This window comes from Coturnix japonica, chromosome 4 (genome assembly GCF_054131305.1).
Source record: "Coturnix japonica strain WE chromosome 4, WE-NBRP24, whole genome shotgun sequence".
NCBI lineage: Eukaryota > Metazoa > Chordata > Aves > Galliformes > Phasianidae > Coturnix > Coturnix japonica.
In genome coordinates this window covers 26,192,519-26,213,921 of record NC_140666.1, presented here as the reverse complement: position 1 = coordinate 26,213,921, position 21,403 = coordinate 26,192,519, and the positions used below count along the sequence as shown (strand labels likewise).

General features: G+C 39.2%; 1 protein-coding gene across 13 annotated transcripts in view; it reads right to left on the bottom strand.

Moving 5' to 3' along the window:
* TRIM2 (tripartite motif containing 2) overlaps window positions 1-14,491 on the bottom strand; it is an 82,691-nt gene extending 68,200 nt beyond the window's left edge. For 4 of the 13 annotated variants that reach the window (XM_032444157.2, XM_085544785.1, XM_032444167.2 and 1 more), the window contains exon 1: window positions 14,152-14,491. The gene's annotated coding sequence lies outside the window, so the exon portion shown is untranslated. Of the gene's footprint in view, window positions 1-6,864; window positions 12,986-13,023; window positions 13,475-13,552; window positions 13,783-14,151 lie in introns of those variants that run through there. The other 9 variants (XM_032444160.2, XM_085544787.1, XM_032444164.2 and 6 more) reach the window with 7 other exon arrangements.
* Between the last annotated feature and the right edge of the window lie 6,912 nt (window positions 14,492-21,403).

Genomic DNA, 21,403 nt, shown 5'->3' with positions numbered 1-21,403 from the left:
TTTTGTTGCTTGTACTGAATTGTTCCTATTTAATTGAATACTCTGGTTACAGCTGCTGATCTCATTTCATCCCTGCCCTGTCCTACTTTCTTATGCCTCTAATTTGGCTGCGAGTCCTGACTGCCACTAAAATCAGTCTCATCAGCTCCCTTAGAATAGCTTCCTGGATTAATATCATTCTTTGTACTTCAGCTGCGGTCTCTTTGAGCAATTTTCCTGCTGTGGAAATAATTAAAATCCTTCTTAAATACCATGTCACTTCCTTGGCTTTCACCATTTTCTCTCTGACCTTTCTGATTAATTCCTCTTTTGCCCTCCCAAGGCATGTTACTTTTATTTTTTTACCCAGCTTTTACTATTTACCCATGCTGGCTCCCATTTCACTTTTATAGTAATAATTTCTAAATGTGTGATTCTATTTTTCAGCTTTCTACTTCTGTCTGGTCCTTACTGTGTGCTCTGGGCATATTGTAATAAATGCCTTAACAGCTCCCAATTTTAATTTCCTTTTCAGGGAGCAAATTAAGTCAGTCCATTACATTCATTACTGTCTTTATAGTCATTTTCCTCCCCTCTAATTTGGTCTAGGATCTGAGCTCTTACAAAAGCAGATGCTGAAGTTCGCACCTTGTTTGGATGGGGTGGCATATCACAGCTCTCAGGCTCCTGCTGACAGGCTGTGCATGAGTTCTGGCACATATCACTGTGTCACAATGTATTTGGGTCACAGGTGCAAGTTTTTCTTCACAGTGAGGCCTGTTCCTCAAAGATATCTGAGATTCTAGTGCAACTGCATGGCTCCATCAGCTGTCATACAAGCATATAATCTGCAGTGCCTATACTTCTATCCAGAATTGCTTAGTTAACCCTAAGGTATCCACACTGACAGTATTATTTCACTAGAGCTCTTTTCTGCTAACAGTTTTAGTACATAGACTTCTGCCCAGATCCACTGCGTGATCACAGTGTTTGATTACTTTAGTCACTTTGATTACTGAGATGTGATCTTGCTCCCAGTGCACCTGCACTGTTGTCCCTAGAAAATTCAGCATCTGAGGTCATCTTTTGTTTCTTATCCCAGCCACACTGCCTACAATCCCATGAAAGCAAAGCTTTCTGGTCCTTTTCAGTTTCTCCTTTCTTACTGACCCACTCCCACTGCTCCCCTCATCACAATGCCTGCCTTTTCAGCCTTCTTCCTTCCTACAAAGCTCCCTTTTTTCACCTTGTCATCTATGCACAGAACACCCTGCTTGGTCAAATCAATATATCTTTCCTACAATCCACAGCTCACAAAAAATAGAAATAATGTATCAGAATGAACGTCAAGAGCAGTAAATATTTTACTTGTCACTTCAGAAAGATGTTCCATCAGTACATATAAATTACATGTGCTAGAAATTTTCAATCGATCGTATGCCATATTTTACATACATTTTGCTGCTTGAATGTAATGGAGATAATGGGTACCAAAAGGCCTTGATGGAGATAGATCAAGTGCTCAATCAGAGTACATGAGATTGTGAAAAGACTGCTATGAAAAGGCTGTTTGTAGATGCACAAGAGAAAGAAAGTTAGCTATTGCATCTCTGATTCCCATGGCAATTTATTTAAGATGCTAATTCAGCATAGCCACAAATAAAGAAACAAGAGACAACAAGAATGAGCTGATTTAGTGGACTTTGTTGAAAAGGCACACTTTAAACAAAGTCACTCTATGTACAACTCCTGTCACTCCACTCATATTATTATGCTGAGGCTGAAACTGTCTCTTTGTCCTTATATGACACAGGAAAATTGTAACCAGCACTGCCAAGGGTGCAAGCTCAAGTGCCAGCTACGATTGAGGCTTCTGGAGGCAACCAAGCCCATTTAACAGCTTGCTTTTACCAAAAAGGTAATCCTACCTCTCTCCCCTTCACAATTCTGAGCTGTACAGGCCTGCCCCCTCCTTCACACACTACTCCAGGAGTGGTGTAACAGCTCACAGAGACAATTCTAATTGCTGGATATATTTTTCAAATAGGTTAGTGATCTGACTCATCTCTCTGCCACGTCAAACAGCATGAGATCCAGCAAATGAAAGAAAGCATCCTGCAGCTGGAAGTAGGAGAGGTAAAAAGCTGGAGATGGAATCTCCATTTTCTTTCTCTATTAGCAGAAACTTGGCTATCATCCCCAAAAGCCATCCTAGATATTGGGGTGGGACCTAAAACTACAAGCCCCAAAATCACAGCACTCTTGAACACAAGATCCCAAAGCTCTAGAGAATGCCTGCTTGTTCTCCACAAAATATTTTCAAACAGAGTTTCTATTTTAATTAAATGCAAGTTTCTAAAAGCATACAAAACAAATTTTATTTCCTAGGGAAAAAAATAATAAAAGAAAGATTCTGATGAGCAAAAAAAGAAAACATGTAAGTTTTCTGCATCTAAAAGCAAAGCATTCGGATTATGAATCATCAGAACTGAACTTTGCCTGCACCCTGTTACAAGCTGCATGGAGTAACATTTTGATTTTATCACCTTCTCTCGCCTGCTAACTTTGCATCTGGCTTCTACCATGTATACTTTGCTTGGCAAAACTATTTTATTTCATTTTCCCTAGTCTCACACTCTGCCATTTCTTCTCCAAACACTATCCCAGCTGGACATCATTTTGCCTGCCATTCTCACCCTTTGGGAGACCAACCAGAAACTTCAGCTCCCCTGAGGCTCAGCCTGGCAAGTTTGTATGCCACCTCTGGAAGTGGATTTCTCAAGTTTACCCAGCAGTAGCCACAGACACTACACAGTGAAGAAGACTTTTTGTCATGTTTTACTGTCCTGGTTTCAATTATAAAGTGGGTCAAAGAACTATTCCCAGAAAGCACACAAGATCAAGTAACAAAAGACTTTAGATAGTGACAAAAGTGAAACTCTGTACATGAATTGTTCCATTTTTTCTTTAAAAAGAGAAAGGAAAAGAAACTGTAGAAATGGCAAGGGGAAAGATCATGTGCAAATGCAGCACACTAACAGACAAGGTTGCAATCAGTGGGAACTTGGGTTTAGTCCCAGCTCAGACCACGTGTGTTTTGACCTTTGAGCTCTTGGGCCATTCTCTAATTAGAGAGCAAGGGACAAACTGTGAAGCTATTTAACCCTTTTGTGGTGCCTTATGAAGTCAAGCAAATGCCAGAAAAGATGCTTGGGATCTGTCCATCCCCTGGAGGTCACAGCTTCCTATAGGAAGTATCCCTGTTTCACCAAACCATTTGGAGTACAACTGCTGTCAGCACCTCTCCCTTCATGGTTCTCTATTCAGAAAGGTCAGACTTACAACTAGTCTGCTTCCTACACCACTGAAGTCTTGCTGGAATGTCTCCTTTTCTGCCAGCTCCCCATTCAGAGTCTGTATATCTTCAAGGCTTGTCATGCATCCTCCACACTCATCAGTAACACCACACCAAGGATCAGATCAAATTAGAGATAACCGTCTGGAACTTAATAGTGGAAACAATGGTGTGTTGAACACAGAGACTTGCTTATCTCCATTACAACAGCAAAAAATGCAGCAAACTACTATAAAATTATAATACTAAAAAAATACAATAGCGGTAGAAGATGCCTGGAGAGAAACAAGGTAATATAGTAGATATACAACAGCTGCCAGGTAATTTCTATTCTATTTGACTACTAGTGGTGCCCTAGCTAGGCGTGGACTAGTGATGTAACTTTTATACCCCTGTGTAAAGGGTGTATATGTCTTACCTACTTCATGGAACTACTTTGTGGATACATTTACAGTGCTTTGAAATTCTCATTGAAGTGTTTTGGACATATGAACTGTTGTTGCTTCCAGTATTGATTTAGGAAAGTCACCTTTGTAGAGCTGATAAACACAGGCAACTACTATAGCAAGATTTTATTTCCAAAAGGAGTTGGCTGGAAAATTGAACGCTTTCAATGTGGACTTTAACTGGAGTGCCAATTAAATACTGTTGGGCATCGTCAAGGTGCAGAGAAAAAAAATTGGAGGGTAAGCCAGGATTTTTTTTTCCATCCAGTTCAATTGCTGCAGTTTATCCTGCAAGTTTTGTTTCTACTTTCATGATACCTCTTAAGGTCACTCATTCCAAACATCACACACATATAACAATAAAAGGAGAGGTGCCTCCAAAAATACTTGCACTGGGGATAATGATTTACTTTGGGGTCATAGAGCACAGTAAATCTGCAGGCTTACACTCCCTCTTATAAAAGTTCTCTCCCTGTTTTCAGGGAGTTCAAAAGGTGGTTCACAGAGCTCAGAAAAGGCATTTTGAATATAAACTACTCTTCGTGTGGGCCTTCCATTTGCCATTTAGATGAGTTCTAACCTACTTGCAGTGTATGGTCCTCAGTTTACAGTCTCACCTGTAGTCTGCTAATCAGAGTTTTTTAGCCTCAAGGCATGTCTAGACTGCACTGTGACTAGAGTAGCAAGAAATACCAAAACTAGCTCTAAAATAGCTGCCTGCTATTGATGACATTATACTTGCAAAGTAAATTAGCCTGTGCTGGAGACCATGCTACCCTAAATGAACCTCTCCTGGTGGCTGTGAGCTCCTTTGAACTGCGCTGTACTACACTACAGCCATTTCTCTATTAAATTCCCTGAATGAATCTAGACACAACATGATACATCTACTTATAGCAGGGTTTTTCAAATGCTGCTGGAACAGCCCTTAGAAATGATTAGTTTTAGAGTTCACAAATATACTCCATATGAACAAATGTTTTGCCTTTGGATCAGACCTACATTTGGAGTGTCAGGTACTTCCAAAAGGAGGCACTGACGCCAGCAACACATACATACATCCACCCTAATTTAAAATGACACAAGAAAAGTTATCTCCAAGGAATATTTTTCCAGATAACAGGATAAACATTTCAAGCAGTATGTTTCGAACAGAGAAAGCGATATGGGAAAATATGCCATCTCCCTTACTAGGTATGGCCTTTGTAATGTGAACTTTTTTCTCACATCTTTCTGGGTAGAGATATCCCTCTACCCAGAAACTCAGAAAATATTCAGAAGCACACTGTGAAGGCCTTGCTGGTAAACAACAAACAGATACGAAAAACCAGAAGACTCCTTTCAAGATAGCAGCGTCTCCCTATACATTGTGAACTTAGTCGTAAATATCCCACTCACTTGTTTGGCACAGGACCAAACCTTGGCAAAAAAGACCAAAGAATGCTCAAAGAAGGTACTTGCCTATCACAGGGAAAGTGCTCAATTAGCAATACAGTGACTTTGTTTCAAAGAAAGCACTTTACTATGCGCCTTCCTTTCAAGCGTATGAGAACTCCTGCTGATTTCACTCTCGCATCAGTGAGGTCAGTCAGGATTTAGCCAGGAACTAAAAGGAATCAGCTCCCCTCGCACACGCAGACACATACACACACGCTCTGAATAATAGGCAGAGTGGTCTGCACCTCACAGTGTAGATGAGACCTGACCTCCTCATCCTTCCCACTCTCAGTAAATCAGCATTTTACCTCTCCTTGAATGACACTATCCGTCCGTTTTACGCAAGTTATTTAAGTGCTGAATTAGGGTGAGGGGGAAAATGCGACACCCCATTTAGGTCTGCATTGTTTTTCTACCTAGCAAGCCCAGAGAATGTGTAAGTTACTTAGCACACGGAAACACTTAAATAATTAAATACTTGACATGGAACTGCAGAGGCACAACAAAAGTCAGAATCATCCATATGAATGAACAAATGCTTTTAAAGATAGCTTTAAAAGGTGGCAGTTTATGCTTACCAAAGACTGCAAGCAAATACAACAGCATATTCGTATAAATGGTCCATAAGAGGGAATTGTTGATAACTTCCAGGTGTTTTCAAGTCAGATTCCTTGGGATCACCCTGTTACTTATGAAAACAGAACCATACTAGTTTGCAAGCAAAGCTCTGTTATAGGGGTCTGAACAGCAGGAACGGGGAAGAGCTTAATATCAGGAGACATGATACACTACAGCCAGGTGGGAGAGTTCAATTAAAACAAAAAAGTCCCTGATCTAAGTAGTGTATGGCTAAAGTTGCCATGCGGTTATGACCAAACTGCCCCCATGTCTGGATTTAATTATATTGTAGAATAATACTGCAGCCTAATAAAAAAAAAAAAGTGGAAATCAAAATACTCCAAGAGAGTTCTGTCAATCACAAATGTAAGAACCATGGTGAAAAGGATAACAAACAATATTAGCAGACTGAGTATACAGAGGGTCTTATTAAAGACAGGAATAACAAAAAAGCCTAGAGACAAATGGATAACTGCAGAACGAAAACACCAATACTATAAATAATTCCTATAGGGTTGAAAAAATTCAACCAAAACCACTGAAATAATACATACCAAAGGAACATAGTTCCATTTCATACAATCTCACTGATTTCACAAGAAGAGGAATCCATGGAATGATATAGTGCTCCAGAAATACATATTTTGTTAGAGTTTTGCAAGCATTTAAAACATAAAATGTTTGTATGAGAACAAATCTAGATAGAGCAACTGTAAGTTAGGGGGAAAAAATCCAAATAGGAGCATACTTGTAATTATTATGGGAGTACAAAGAACACAACTGAGAATTAAACATGATGATTAATATTTCATTCAGTAGGATTATAAAAATCAACTTAGTAGCTTTTTATTTGCAAAGAAATATAGCTACACAGATTTCTTGCTAATGTTATTTGGGGAAGGAACATAAGATGTTTTGAAATATTGGCTGACCAGTAAAGTAGTTGGGGATTGTAAGGTGGAATGATACAAAGATGATAACAAAGATGGAGACAGATATTCAAAAGCTTATTTATGAGGAAAAACTCACCAATATGGATGCCTATACTGAGAAATGCTGAGGTAATCTCCATCAGGGAGTGAACTCCAAGAGATGCTGCCTTAGTGGTGGTCAGCCCTTAAATGAGGTCTAGAGGAGGTGGAGTCAAGCTCCACCCCTTCCTGGAGCACAGCTAAATTGCTCTAACCTGTGCTCCCACAGCAGACCCAATACTTGCCTCAGCTGATTAATCTGAGGTTCAGGCTGTGATTACCAATTTCCCATACAGGGATATTGTGCATTGTATCTTTAGCATCTAAAAGAAAAACATTTATGGACAAACAATACCGGTGCTATCTAAGAAATGGTTTTCAGAAGATATACAAGATGGGAAAAAAAACTAAAGTCTATTTAGTATAGATCCAGCATCATTATGATGATTTTATAGTAATATGAAATCACTTTCACCTCAATCTGCTTGTAGTTCTGTTTCCTTTTTTTTTTTTTTTTTTTTCCTCACCCTCCATTATAAAAACATAATTATGAAGTACCTCTTTCTACCTTTGGTTGCCTTATTCCTCTATAAATAATGAATGTTCTACTGCATTCCTTCGGCATGGGCTACCTGATTTCTCTTAGAACAATTACAGCTGATTGCAGACCAGTGCCCTGCCAAGGCTTTTGTGTTGTCTCTGTCTGCGACATGGATTAGATTATAGCTTGCACACTGCAGTCTGTATGCATGCAAGGAACAAAATCTGTAGTGAGGCAATATTACCTAGATCCAAAAATAAAAACACTGGTACTCTATAAAATCCTCTAGAGAACTGCATTGAAATTTATATACAAGGTTGCACCAGAAATGGCCTTCAGGGTAAGCCTTGCAGAAGGGGAAGAAACTAAACAGTGCTCACTGAATCCACTTCAATAGAAGAGGCCAGACTAAACCTGCAAAACACTGAAGAAAAGAAGCACTTCGGTTTGAGGATAAGTATTCCTGTGGGTGGTTCTCTCAAAAAGCAGTGTCTTTGCTTATTTCCCTGCCTAACTGCCCCAACAAAAAATACTATATTTATTTATTTGGCATATTGTACTAACACTATTTCCTTAACGTTCCTTTCCCTGTTTAGAATTACGTTTGGCAGCTCTGGACCTCCTGGTGGACAAAATGTGGATAAAGATACTCTTCTGTCACTGTATTTCTCTGAGTTGGCTCATACTTTGTCTTTTCCAAATAAAGTCGTTAACAGTCATTAACAGTAACAATTAAGCTATTCATTGTGCCTTTTGTTAAATGATGGATAGAGTTTTTTGAACCAACCACATCCCAGCTGCACTCTTTGTCAAATCTTCCCTCATGAAAGTTGGTCTATTTGAGCAACTGCTCTGATTCAGGAGATAAACAAACTACTAGGGACTTCTTTGTACATGCACCCACACACAGATGGTTCAGTAAAGAGACAACAATTCACTGACCTGGGGAATTATAGTGTGACAGGCAGCCATGCACCTACTTTCAGTTTCCATACCCGATTAAATCAAGCAGCTGAAGAGCTCTTTAGAGCTCTCCTTAGTAAATACGGTTATTTGGATAGCTCACCAGAAGCACAAATAACATTTCACTGACGTGCTATCTCTTGCTCTGACCATCCTCAAACTTTCCTCAGTGACAAATAGAGAGGGAGTACACTCAAAGGAAAAGGTTTTCCAGAAGATAGGATCAGGTTACTGTGGGGCCTCTGATGCTGAAAGATCTAAGTAACAGGGTGATCCCAGTTCCAGAAATCAGGGCTACTTTCACATAACACATGCTAATTTCTCCTAGAGCTTGCTGGCTAAGCATCAGACAGTTTTCTTCTCTCTGCTTTCCACAGCACTTCAAATCAGGTGAGATCCTCTCTGCATCTGACTGCCCTTGCATCTTCAGTGATAAAGAAAACTCTTCAGAAAACTTTTAAAGACAGAACTATTCTGTTAAAAACGTTGCCTTAACCCTTTATTTGGCCCAAGAATGTAAACTCATAATTCTTGAGATACAAGAATAACAAGCTCTTTGCAAGGTGGTACTCTCTTGAGTATACTGACGTTAAACAATAATGTTTCTAGAAACTGGAATTAGCTGCCATTATTATCTTCCCACATGTAGAATCAAAACAAGCCATCACAAGTCTTCTGGTAATTATCATGAGCATAATGCTTTTCCTCATCAGTAACTATTGATTTCTATAAGGTCGCTGATGTCCATGCTACAGTGTTCACTATAAGCACAATACAAAGTTCCCAGTGTTGTCAATCTTTTAACTCTGAGCATGCTCTTAAAAACAAAAATAAATGGAACACAGAACAGAAAAAATGCTTATCTTTTCAGAATGACTCCCCTAGGTAAGTAGAACAGCTAAAAAGTACAGAAGTCTTTACATTAGGATTCATCTTCCTTCTAAAAGACAAACAAGCTGCAGTGATTTGGTTGCTTCTGATTTACCATCTTCAACATCATTTCTTTTAGGAATGCTTTGAAACACATGAATTGTAGGATAGGATTTCAGAACCTTCTTAACAGTAAACCATACAGGTCCTGGGGATAAGTCCATTTGCCTTTGAACTTCCAGCTTACCCATTTGGGAATTATGGCATCTTCTCTTAAATAAATGAGGCACCTGCCTTAATATTCCTGAACTAATGAGTTCTGCAAAATCCTTTCAAAGTACTGGCTAACCAGAATGATAAAACACTGCTTTATCCAAACAGATCAAGCTAGATTTATGATTAATTGCATGGTTGCAAATTATCTTTCAGAACGGTTTTATTTATTGCTCCCTGTATAGAAGGAAAAATAAGACATTTAATGAGTACAATAAGACTTCATGTTCAGCAGCTTCTATTCATTTAGATTCTTGGGATTGCTTTATAGAAGTGGCAGCTGTGCTGCTGTCAACATACATTAAAAATTCTGTTACTACTAATGCCCACTGCTAGTTTTGTGTATGTTGTCATAGTTATACAAGTGGCAGTGTCAATACGGATGAAGATTTTGCAAAGCATAGTTTCAACCTGAAAGAAAAAAGCTTGGAAGTTGAAGGTGCTCTATCTTTTCAACTGCACCTTGATCCTCTGGGATACTTTAGCATTATTCCTGCATATACAGCTAGGTTTATGTCCTCATACTAAAACTGGAACCCCAGGAGTCATAGTGGTTTGCAAAATACAAATGTTCAGAGAGAATAATTACTCAGTTTTGCTTGGTTATGTGAGGTACATTGCTCAGTTAAGTAATAGCTCTCATTCACATGCTACAGTATTGCTTTATGAAGGATAATCTAAAGACTGTGCAAACTGAATAGATGAAAGATCTTTAGAATGGAATAGGATATTAGAATACAGCATTATAAAGCACAGGATATATCTGACTGATGGCAGAGTCAGTCCTACTTTACAGATAAAAAAACACTGCCTACCTTACACTGTAACTTCCAAACAAAATGTAGCAGAAACAGTGATGTTAACAGATGCATGACTTCTGAAATCTACTTGCAAGATGGGTAAGGAACAGAGATGAAGAAAATGTCCTGATATTATAATGCCCACTGTTCACCTGCCTGTGTCACAGCTCATGATCCCCAACAAATCAGTTACTGGTTTTCTGCAAAGTATCACAGTGCTGCTGTTTCATTCCACTAATTAACACTGAAATTTAGAACATGTAAGTAACCACAGGTAGACATGTTTCATTGAACCTAATAATGAATACTATTGTCATAGTAAACGAGATTATCATGAATCTTCTTAACCTGGTAACTGACAAAGTTAACAATTAAATATCGTCTTACTGATTTTTAGGGGAATCTTCATCAGTACTCTGCAACTATTTGTAATGCTTTGGTCAGTGGAGTTGATTTCAATTAATATGCTAAAAAAAAGTCCCAAATCACAGATGTGTTTGTGTGAAAGCAGACAGAAATTAGAAGACAGGAAGGAGGGAATAACAGAAGGGGAAAAGGAGACAAGAGGATGAAAGTTTGATTACTGTAATATGTTTAAGGGAATGTGTCCTTACCTACCTCATGTGCTTCATAATTCTTGTAGGGAATTAGAAGAAGTGATCACAGAATACTGACTGGAAAGAAAAGACCAATATGGAGATAGACATTCCAAAACAAGAAGGTGGTCAGGGAATGGGATGCTCAGAGTTTTAAACAGGTAGCGGATGAGGGAATTTTCTCTAAGAGTAGATGTGAAGAACATTAGAACACAGATGAAGAAAAGTTGTTTGCCTGTAGCGAGAGAGAAAACATGGAGTGACAAAAATCTGTTTTGAAAGCGAAGAAGAAATTAAGTGATACTGGAAAAAATAAAAATTAAAAAAAAATTTAAAAAAAAAAATCAATGGATTTGTGCCATTAAGTCTGGCTGTTGACTGCTTTGCTGGGGTTACCTGTGCTTGTAGTGCACCCTGTGCTTCGCTTGGAGAATACTGAGAATCTTTTTTAACTGTAGCCAGTTGCAAACTGCCCAGACTAGGCTGGCCTGGTACAGCCACTTATGCCCTTTCCTACTCTCTGAGGTCAAACAAAAGATAAACAGGTTAGTTTCCTGATCAGCCACACATACTGCTTTGCTACAGGCGGCCCAGGTAAAGGAGGAGGCAGTTTCACACCTCTCAGAATTACTTGGCAGGGAGAAAAATCAACAGTGCTGGTGATAAACATCACTGATCTAATTCTGTTTTGTTTGCAGAGGGTAAAGGTATCTGCGAGAAGCTGACATCATCAAGCAGTCAGACTTCAGTGCCTTCAAAGTAAGCTACAAAGCATCAGTGCATGTAATTACAAATGAGGCTTCACCTCCGGGCTGCAGCACCAACAACTGAAGGAGACTGTTTAATATTCAGTGTGTACATGCCTAAAAATCATTGCACACACTATCAGAATTTCACCATCCTGCTGCACATCAATGAGCACTGATTAGTTTTGATCAAAATCAATTTACATTGTGCATAAGCGATCTGGGAGGAAAACTGGCATTGGATGTAAAGTGCAGAAGCAAAGGCAAATAGGCTGCTTTTTTTGGACATCTTTCTGGATATTGCAGAGCAGATCTTCAATGATACAGCTCTGAAAATGTTTATCCACCCCCAGATCTTCCCAGAAGAACTTCTGAAATAATTCAGGACACATATGTATTATCTCTTGTGTGCTTTATAGATTTAGGCAGCAGCTTTCAATGTTTAATCCAGGCAAGAAGTAGATTAACTGCCTTCAGCTGAAGCCTTCCAGCTGACAACCCTTTTCCTATGCACATGGCATTTGATGTCTGGCGTTTTAACATTTTGACATTTTTGTGAGTGACATTGTCCTCAAAGCTCACTTCTTGCCTCAGCCGCTGGCTAGCTGTCAGTCAGGCTCAGGAAGATTAGCTCCACAGCTGTCATCAGAAATGACCATTTTCACAGCTTAGTTTCATGGAAACTACAAATTTCTGATATATTATATACATATATATATTTTTTCTCCTGTGTATGAGGAAAAAGGGAGAGGAGAGGAAGAGAAGTTCTAAAACCTCTTTTCAGCTGTGACAATGAAGACAAGCTTCTATGTATACATCTTCAAAATGAAGCTGAAGTACTAAGAAGTAGCTTTAAGACAAAAGGTGAACCAAACATACAACCTGCTATTAGAGACACAGTAGTAGTACTATGAATATCTTCACACCTTTCCTTACAGAGAACAATTCTCTCTGTAGCTACTTAATGGCTGTCACCTGTTAACTGTTAGAGTTTTTCAGAAGGCTTGTAAAAAGCCTACAGCATGCCTAATAACAAATCATGTAAACAAAGCAAGAAGCATGACATAGCAACACAAACAAACCAGCTATATCCTGTATTTCTCATGCAATTATCTGATACATATAATTGTTTTCAATAAGCAGATTTAATTCACAGCATAAGAATTCACGACTCATAAACCCCATAGGACAACGGTACTACAGAAGCTTTGAATAAGAAAGGAAGTTAAACATGATGCTGTTTCTTTCTTAGCACAAGATCAAAAAACCCCACTAACAAGTGCTGATTCTCTTCTTTATGGTATCACTGCAACACCGAGAAACCTATTTCCCAGCCACCTTACTGTCCTGCCTCCATGCCACACATCAGATAAACATTCTTTTCATCTGCAAACAGAGTAAAATGGGTTAAAAACATGCACTACTCACCGTAATATGTTCATTGTTCTTAGCAGGTCAGATTTGTGCCCCTTATGATGATTATTTGTTTGCACTTCCCACAATAACACTGCTAAGATTTTTAATAAGTCCAGTTCTACATGTATGAATTTTTAAAGGTTCGAGGTGAAAAATACCATGACAGAGTTCTCTCCTGCATGTTCACAGCAGCTTGTTAATGTTGAAGCTTCTTTCTCACTGTGTATCTGCTATTATCTAACATAGATTGTTTTCTGCCTCTCTAGAAGCACCTCCTGCATTTTCTTAGCTTCTCCCCTCACAAAATGGCAAGCAGATGTCCCCAAAAATCAACAAACAACTGCAAGCTATTTGTTTCGGAAAGCTTTCATACATCCCTTTCTCTCAGCAGCCTCTCCACTGAAAGCCGAAACAATACTGCAGAGAAACACTCACTCCCAGGATGTTTTCAGCTTTCGTCCCTCTGCTTTTCCAAGCAGAACACCAAGGTAGAAATCCCAATTAGCACTCTGAAAGCAACGCACAGGCAAAGAATACTTACATTTGCCACCGTATTTGTAATATTTGTGCACTGTTCCAGCAATGGGTGATTACAAAAAGGAGAAAGAGCTTTTTAGTCTGTCTTTCAAGCCTCGCAGCAGTGAAAGGAAGGCTGTTATCTGAAAGCTACTGATTTTCTATATTCTGTGCTCGGCTTGCTTCCCATGCACATACAACATAGCCACCAGATTTAATAACCATGTCAGCCTGCTTTCTCCATAAAGCAGCAAAGAGATGACAGGATGAAGTAGTCAGCATGTTAATCCGTAGGCCACATTAAGCTTAAAATGTATGTCATCATTTTATTTCTCTTGCAGAAAAAAAACAAAACCAATCAACGCTATTTGCAAAGAAAAACCATGTACAAAAGGGTTTCAGAAATATCAATCTGTACTTGTCTTCAGTGACACACAGTTCATTAAAGAAATGGCTCTCTTTTTGTCAATTAACAAATCATAGGAGTTAATTTCTTTTCAAGACACCCTGATCTTTAATCATACATTTTGCCAAGCCACATGTGCTCATACCCCAAAAGAAGAAAACCATTATCTGATGAATTAGTCAAGAATCACTCCTCTTCTGAAGGAATTATTTCCATACCTGTTTTTGCTGACTTCTTTCAGAAAAGCAGAGTTAACAAAAGGGGGAAATTTCCATTTACCATTTAAATCCTCCCACGTACAGCAGTTCCTAGAGCTCTGGACTTTCTTATCAGATGTGGTCACTTCAGTATCAACATGGAGCACTTCCATACCTCCATCTGCACAACCAGTTCAATGGAAAGGAGGGGCAAGCAGAGTTTGTGTGCCAGGAGAAGGTGCCAGTCATACAGTCCAAATCTAGGAACTAGAAATAAACCCAGAAGTGTATGGCCGAATTTACAACAACGCAGGGATGCTGCAGAGGTCTTACAACATCTGTGCATGCCTCTTTCTCTCTCATTTATATTCCTTTCACTTCCCCGGAGGCACCTGTCTCAGCGGGGAGTGGTTTCTGTGGAAACTACCAATAGTTGGTTTTGCCCTTGGAGAAAGTGTTACTATAGCAACCTTATGTAATGTATATGGCCTAGATTCTTGTTCATAATAAGGTAATGCTGAAGTTCTCATTATAAAATTGGAGCAGATTTGTCTTGGAGGCAAGAAACATAATTACCTAAAAATTATTTTTAAATGTGAAATTCAAAGCACAAATGATATTGCAAATTAAACGAGAGTGTAGGGGGCACTATCAGAGCAACACTCACAAAAAACAAACAAACAGAGAACCTTTTGAATTCCAGTAAACAAGGTCTGTTATTTTGTATTTGTGGGAGGTGAGGAGGAAGGAAGACATTCAGCTGACGTTAGGTCTCAGCACAACAATCAATACTGCATACTGAAGTGTGGAGGATTTTTCAGCTTATTTATTCTTCCAGCAACAAGGATCTCACTACACCTGCTCTGTTCAAAACTGAAACATCAGCCTCACTGTTGCTTTATTGCACATTATGAAATGGTGCCGCATTAAAACTGAAGGAAGTTCCCAAAAGGAGCTGTATGAGTCAGCGAGGCATAGCACACAACAGAGCAGAACAGAAAAGGCAAATTGCTGTTTATAATTGCTGAGCTTTCTTCTCAGCTGAGAAGACAAACCTCTCCACAACCACAGCAGGGAGAGCAGATCAATCAGATCCTACCTGGGAGATGGGAAGATGAGGACCCTGGTACTAGGGCTGTGCAGGCTGAGAAGGGTTCTAAGTCAGCAGCTGAAAACCTGCATGGCTGGGAATGACATGAAGGGGTGGTCATGTAACAGACAGTTAGTGACCCCTGTGAAACAGGTAGAGGGTGTGCCTTCCTGCCAGCTATGCCTGTAGATAGCTTTTTTTACTGGTAAGAGACATACAAGCCAAACGTTTAAGAAATCGGAGCTACCTGTTTACACAACAACTATGACTTGAGTTTGAAGAATATTGCTGGGCAAGAGTTGTGTTTTAACCTGGCAGGTTAAACACCACATGGTCACTTACTCACTTCCCTCACCTCCCAGTGGTGGGAGAGAGAGTCAGGAAAAAAAGTAAAGTAGAACTTGTGGGATGAGATAAATTTACTTTCTAAGAAAGAGAAAAGGAAAAGGATAACAATTATGAATTTATACATATATACATATATATGAATGTATATAACAAGTGATGCACAAACAGTTGCTCACCACCCCCGATTGATACCCAGCTAGCTAAAATCCTTGGGCCCTTTGCCTTGGCTCTGTACAACACTGCTTCACAGCAACTATAAATATCAGTATGTTATCAACATTGCTTTTCCCCTAGAGCAAAAACACAGTCTGAAGGAAACAATTCCACCTCAGTTGAAACTAAGACAGGAAGCATGAGTAAATTTATACCTTTGAGGTATCTGTGTTGTGACTCAGTGGATCACTATCACTTCAGACCTGTTGATCCCACAACTTTTATTAGCGTAACATGCATTAATACACATGGGCACCGATTTTTCTCCTCTGTACATACTCAAAAGACAAATGACTGAACAGCCTACCTACAGAATATTTCCCAAAAGCTTAAGATGCTCCTGCACTGCACTGTGCAAAAGGGCATTCACTGAAGATGGGCAATATAGGCAGGAAACATTGTTTCAAACCACATTGCTTTCAGAAACCTGTCTTGTGAATGAGGATGACTCACGCTGCCTGAAGGTGAGGCGTTGATTGGGGGTTTTGCTCCTCCAAGCAGCTACTCAAGAACCAAGGCCAGGACTTCACAAAAGAAGCTGCTGCTGATGCAAGTGGCTGAAATATTCTCTAAGTCAAGCCCCCTGTGAAGGGATTTCTCTAACTGGGAGAAGTTTAACTTGCAAATGAAAAATGAATACTGCTCAATGGATTGCTTTGAACACCCAAACTGACCTATGCAGAACATCTACTCTGACAATCATGCTGAGAGTTAACTATTTTTGTCAGAGGCTGCGCACACACATTATGGTCTAATCCTTTCTTTTTATCTGTGAAACTCAAGTGTTCAAGGAATATGTGAGAGCACTAAAAATTCTCTCTTCTTTATAGAGAAAAACAAAGGAATTTTGAGTATGTTGTTAACTTAAACTGGGTTTGTGAAAGTTCACCATTACCAGAACATTCTGTGCACCTGATTTATTGCATATCTAGTCAAGTATTACACAGGAGTCAGGCCTATCAGATCTTTGAACCCCACTTCTTACTTTCTGAGGTAAGAACAAGACAAACTGAGAAATGAATTTTATAACAGAAGACAGTAAGGAAATGAACTTTTTTTCTTTTAAGACAAACATTTAACACAAAATGAGAAAGCTCAACTAATTCTCATAGCTGTACCAATTATCCCAGCATGGATTACCAACTTAAGCACAGTAACAGCTGACATGGTTATATGATTTTTATGCCAAGTTAAGTAACATCTTGTCAGCTTAGAATGGAGGCAGCATGAACTTGGATCAATCCCCACTTAACTATGCAAATATTCAATTCATGATCTCTTGCTGCTTCCTCAAGCACATGATAGTGTGTAAGGTCATTAGGCTCATAAGTTGGCATCTCACTACTACCAATGTACTTTCAGTAAGTTAGCCTAAGAAGGAACACTGCAACACTTACATTTCTTATCCTGAATTATGTCTTTAGCTACCTGGGGATTTCAAGCTACACAGATTTCTGATCTCACTAAGTGACTTGGCTGAGATACTGCTGAGAAGGCAGTTAGACTAACAAAAGACAGATTTGCATATGCAGCAGAACTCAGGCTCACAGAGATGCAGCTGTAACTTGTGAACTTGCTGTTAAGTTTCCTTCCAGCACAGAGTTAGCTCACTCCAGGAGTACAAGCTTCTCCTGATATTTCAGGATGTGCAATAATAATCTCTCAGAGAATAGGCTCAGAAAACATGTAATTGAGGTATTATGGACATTGTTTGGCACACGTCAATGAACGTGATAGCAATCCTGCAGCTGAGAAAGGCAGACTTACAGGGGTTATCTAAAATGGTACATCAACAATATTTATTATACATTTCCTATACCTCTTCCCATGTCATTACTTCAGGCCTATGAAAAAATATGTTAGTAACACAATATTGCAAATGGCCTCATTCACAGTCCTCCCATAGTTCTCTTATGGAGAAAAGTTTTTGGTTTTTTTTCCCTGTTTTCTTGCAATGACATGGTTTGGATGGGAAAAAAACCTTAGCAGAAAATAAAGGGTGAGACAGATTCACAAAGAAACAGGCAGGAGTGTCAGGGTATCAGTTTCTAACAGTGTGCCTAGCAGTCTGCAGATCCCCTTCTCAAGACTTCTGTGCTTAAGCAGCTCATAGGAATGACACTCACAAAAGCTACCACATTAGCAGAGAGCTGTCTAATGTAGCTAATGGGGAATGCAATGGAAGAAATCTTAAAATCTTTCCATGAACTTGGTATTCCCATCTGGGTTACAGAAAAATGTCCTCTCCAAATGGGATTCAGATATATCCACTATCTTGAATTCACTGTCTACCTGTGCTCCTTCTAGCAAAGGATGACAGGCAAAAAGACGGGAGGGAACTTCAGTATTTAAATATTCAACTCTACTAGCATTCAGATGAAAATTCAACCAACATTATCTTTTAAAAACGAGATCTTTCCAGGTTGTTCTAAGGTAGGAATCTTTCTGAAGCTGCTGTCCTGTTATCAGTAAATAATGAAAAGAGTGAAAGAGAGAACAAAGACTACTGTGTAGCTGGGCTTTGGGTTAAAGCACTAACCTAGAAAGTCCTGTATCTGCTTCAGATATTGCCTGTTCATCAAGAGCAGAGCCAAGTTTTGCATCCCTGATGGTAAAAACAATTTTGTTGCATTTCAGAAGGTGCATTATGAGCTGAGAATAACTGCTTTTAGAGAAGACAGGCAGAGTGTCTTCTGTGATGGTTCTGATGCGTATAGGTAAAAGAGATGCTTATTTGCTGCCATGAACATCTCCAAACACCTAGCAGGTTTCAAAGACTAATATTTCTTCCTGAAGTGCTACAGTGACTGCCAAGTACTTGAGGCCATGTCTACAACACAGGAACAGACACATCTGAGCTGGCAGTGATCTGCATACTGCCTCATAAACCTGCAGTGCTGGGGAGTTCAGAGCAGTAACAGAGATACTCTTGCTTTGTGCATGGTCATTAAAAAGCTGCAGAACTGTGCATGAAGTTACACTCTACTGAGGGACTTTTCCAGATCAAAGGTTCATGAACACTAGTGTACACCTGAGAGCAGGTAGGTCCTACATCTGATCTCACTCCCTGCATGGATCTTGCCTGAGTTCAGCCAAGGAAATGGTCATCATGGGGGTTAAAACAAATCTGATTTCATCCAGCCTAAAACACACAGAATACAGATCAAAGGTGGATTTATGTCTGAGTTCCTCATGGATTTCAATTTCAATCAACTAACTCTCCAGCTGCAGGCCTATTTTTTCCTTGTTTTAGGAACAGGAACCACTGCCAAGGCTCTGGCCAGAAAACAGTAACAGTGTAAGCTGATCTGGCAGGCTTCATTAAGGGCAGATTAAACGCAAACAGTCCCCAAGGTTTTTGTGATATTAGTGCACGACATGGCAAGTACTCACTCCCTAGGATGAGATGCAGAGATGATGTTCAACTGCCCAGAGAGTAGTACATAGACTACTGTGTGAAATTACATGTTGTGACAGCATAACATACAAAATACCATCTCTCAACAAGGCTATTCCTTACAAAAAAAACTTGTGATTACCTAAACAAGTCTGCCTATTCTTAAGGGAGCTGAATGATGTAGAAAATTCAAGGCACCTGCATAAGGATTAAGTGAGAACTCAACATCTGAGCCCTAAACTCAGGAAAAACAGCCTTGTAGTTCTACAATCTGCTTGCAACCTGGGGGTTTTCTTTGCTCCACTGGGTGATGGAACCAGAGTTTCTAATCAGAGACTGCAGGATAATATTTCCTTTTTCAATCCAAAATATTTACATCACTAGACCAGATAAAATGTTCAAATCCCAAATATTGCCACTTCACACTGTTTAACTTGATTCTTTCTGTACTCAAATTTTTTTTACAAATTAAATGCATATGGAATTGAATGTTTTACACCGATCTCACTGATCTTTTTTTTAAAGCCACACAATATGAAGAGCATTATGTTAGCTAGTGATCTTGGTCTGATTTGTAGTCAGAGTGGATACAGTAGAAAGAAGCTGCACTGGTTTCATACAGCTCAAGTAGAAGAAGCTACATTAAGGTAACAACCAACAGAAGAGTAAGGTTAGCCATTTACCATCTGAAATGGAAGAGTTCTAGTGTCCATCCTTGCCTCACAACTTTATCTAGAGAGTCAGGAAAAACAGATATATAACCATTAACATTATAATTGAAAAGCAGGAAATAATTCTGAAAGTTTACACAGATTTCTAGTTCAGTCAGGAAACTGACCAATTTACCTTCTTTCTCTGCTAGGATCTGGACTGTATCTATTAGCAGAGATTCAAAGACAAGAAAGAACTGTTGAAATTGTCTCATACCCAGAAATCACCTCATCTAAGAGGAGAGCAGAGCTTCTTAGCTGTCTCACAGTTTTAACCTCATCTAAGACTTTCACTGTTGCAGGTTCTGCCTTTTACAGTCATTCATGATCTCAAACACATCTGAAAATGCTTTAATGAGATTATATCTAGCAAGGGACCCTAAAGCATGGTACACACACCATCCCATTTGCAGGGGTCTACCCAGTCTTTATTATTAAATAGAGTATATGGTTTGCTTACCATTACTAAAGGACAGCAGATAGAACTGAGTTATTAGTATATATGTATGTATATATATATGAGAAGGTATGTCCATAAAAATGCAATAAAACAGTCTTATCTGGAAGCCATATGAACAGCCAGCATTACAGTTTGGCCCTTGCCTTGTCCACTTCCCTCATTCTCCCTGCATTTTAGTACCTCTGCTTGGAAAACACAGGGCCATCACCAAAACCAGTACCCATGGCCTCTTAATTTATCCATTTCAGATCAGGAGCTAGAAGAATAAGAAATCAATAACTAAAGCTCTTTTGCTTAATTGAGTCAGTGTGGACACTTTCTGCTTGTTATGCCTATTTCTTTGTCATGATGTTATCCCTAGATCTGCCAGTAACAGGGACAGTTTCAGCTCTGAACTGAAATGAATGTCTCCAGACCCCAGGGACATTCAGAGGGAACTTTCCACAAATAGCACTCATTAACTTGGAATGCCTTTTTCCAAATACAAGGACATAAGTTTAAACACAATAAACCCCAAAATTATTCTCTGAGAAAACTGTATTCCAGTGTGACTAACACATTCAACTACTTAGACCTCTTTATGTCTTTACCTCAAATTTAGAATGAATTGAGTCACTTTCTGGACATGTGAGGGTTCCAAATGGAATGGAAATAATAAAAGCACTTATTCAAAACACTGGTTAGTAATCTTTTCCAGCACTTCAGTCCAATTCAGCTCTTTGAGGGAATTACTTGTAATTTACAAACCGCACACTCTGTCATGACTGCAAAAACAAATTCCTAGAGAGAACTAGAATGCTGCAGAAATCACTGAGGATTAAACTGAAGGTAATTGATAAAGGGAGAAAAAAGCTACAGTGACACAAGTCCGCAGAATCATTTCTCTCTTAGACTTTGCAGAAGCCTTTTTCCATGTACAGATTGTTCTTCAGTTTCTGAATACTAGAGTACTCTGGCTTGGTGAGAAGGAACCAAAGGTGTGAGCCTTTTTTTGCTATCATTTTCCCAACATAGGGACTGATTTAGACAGATCTCAGATAATGCCAGTGCCTGGA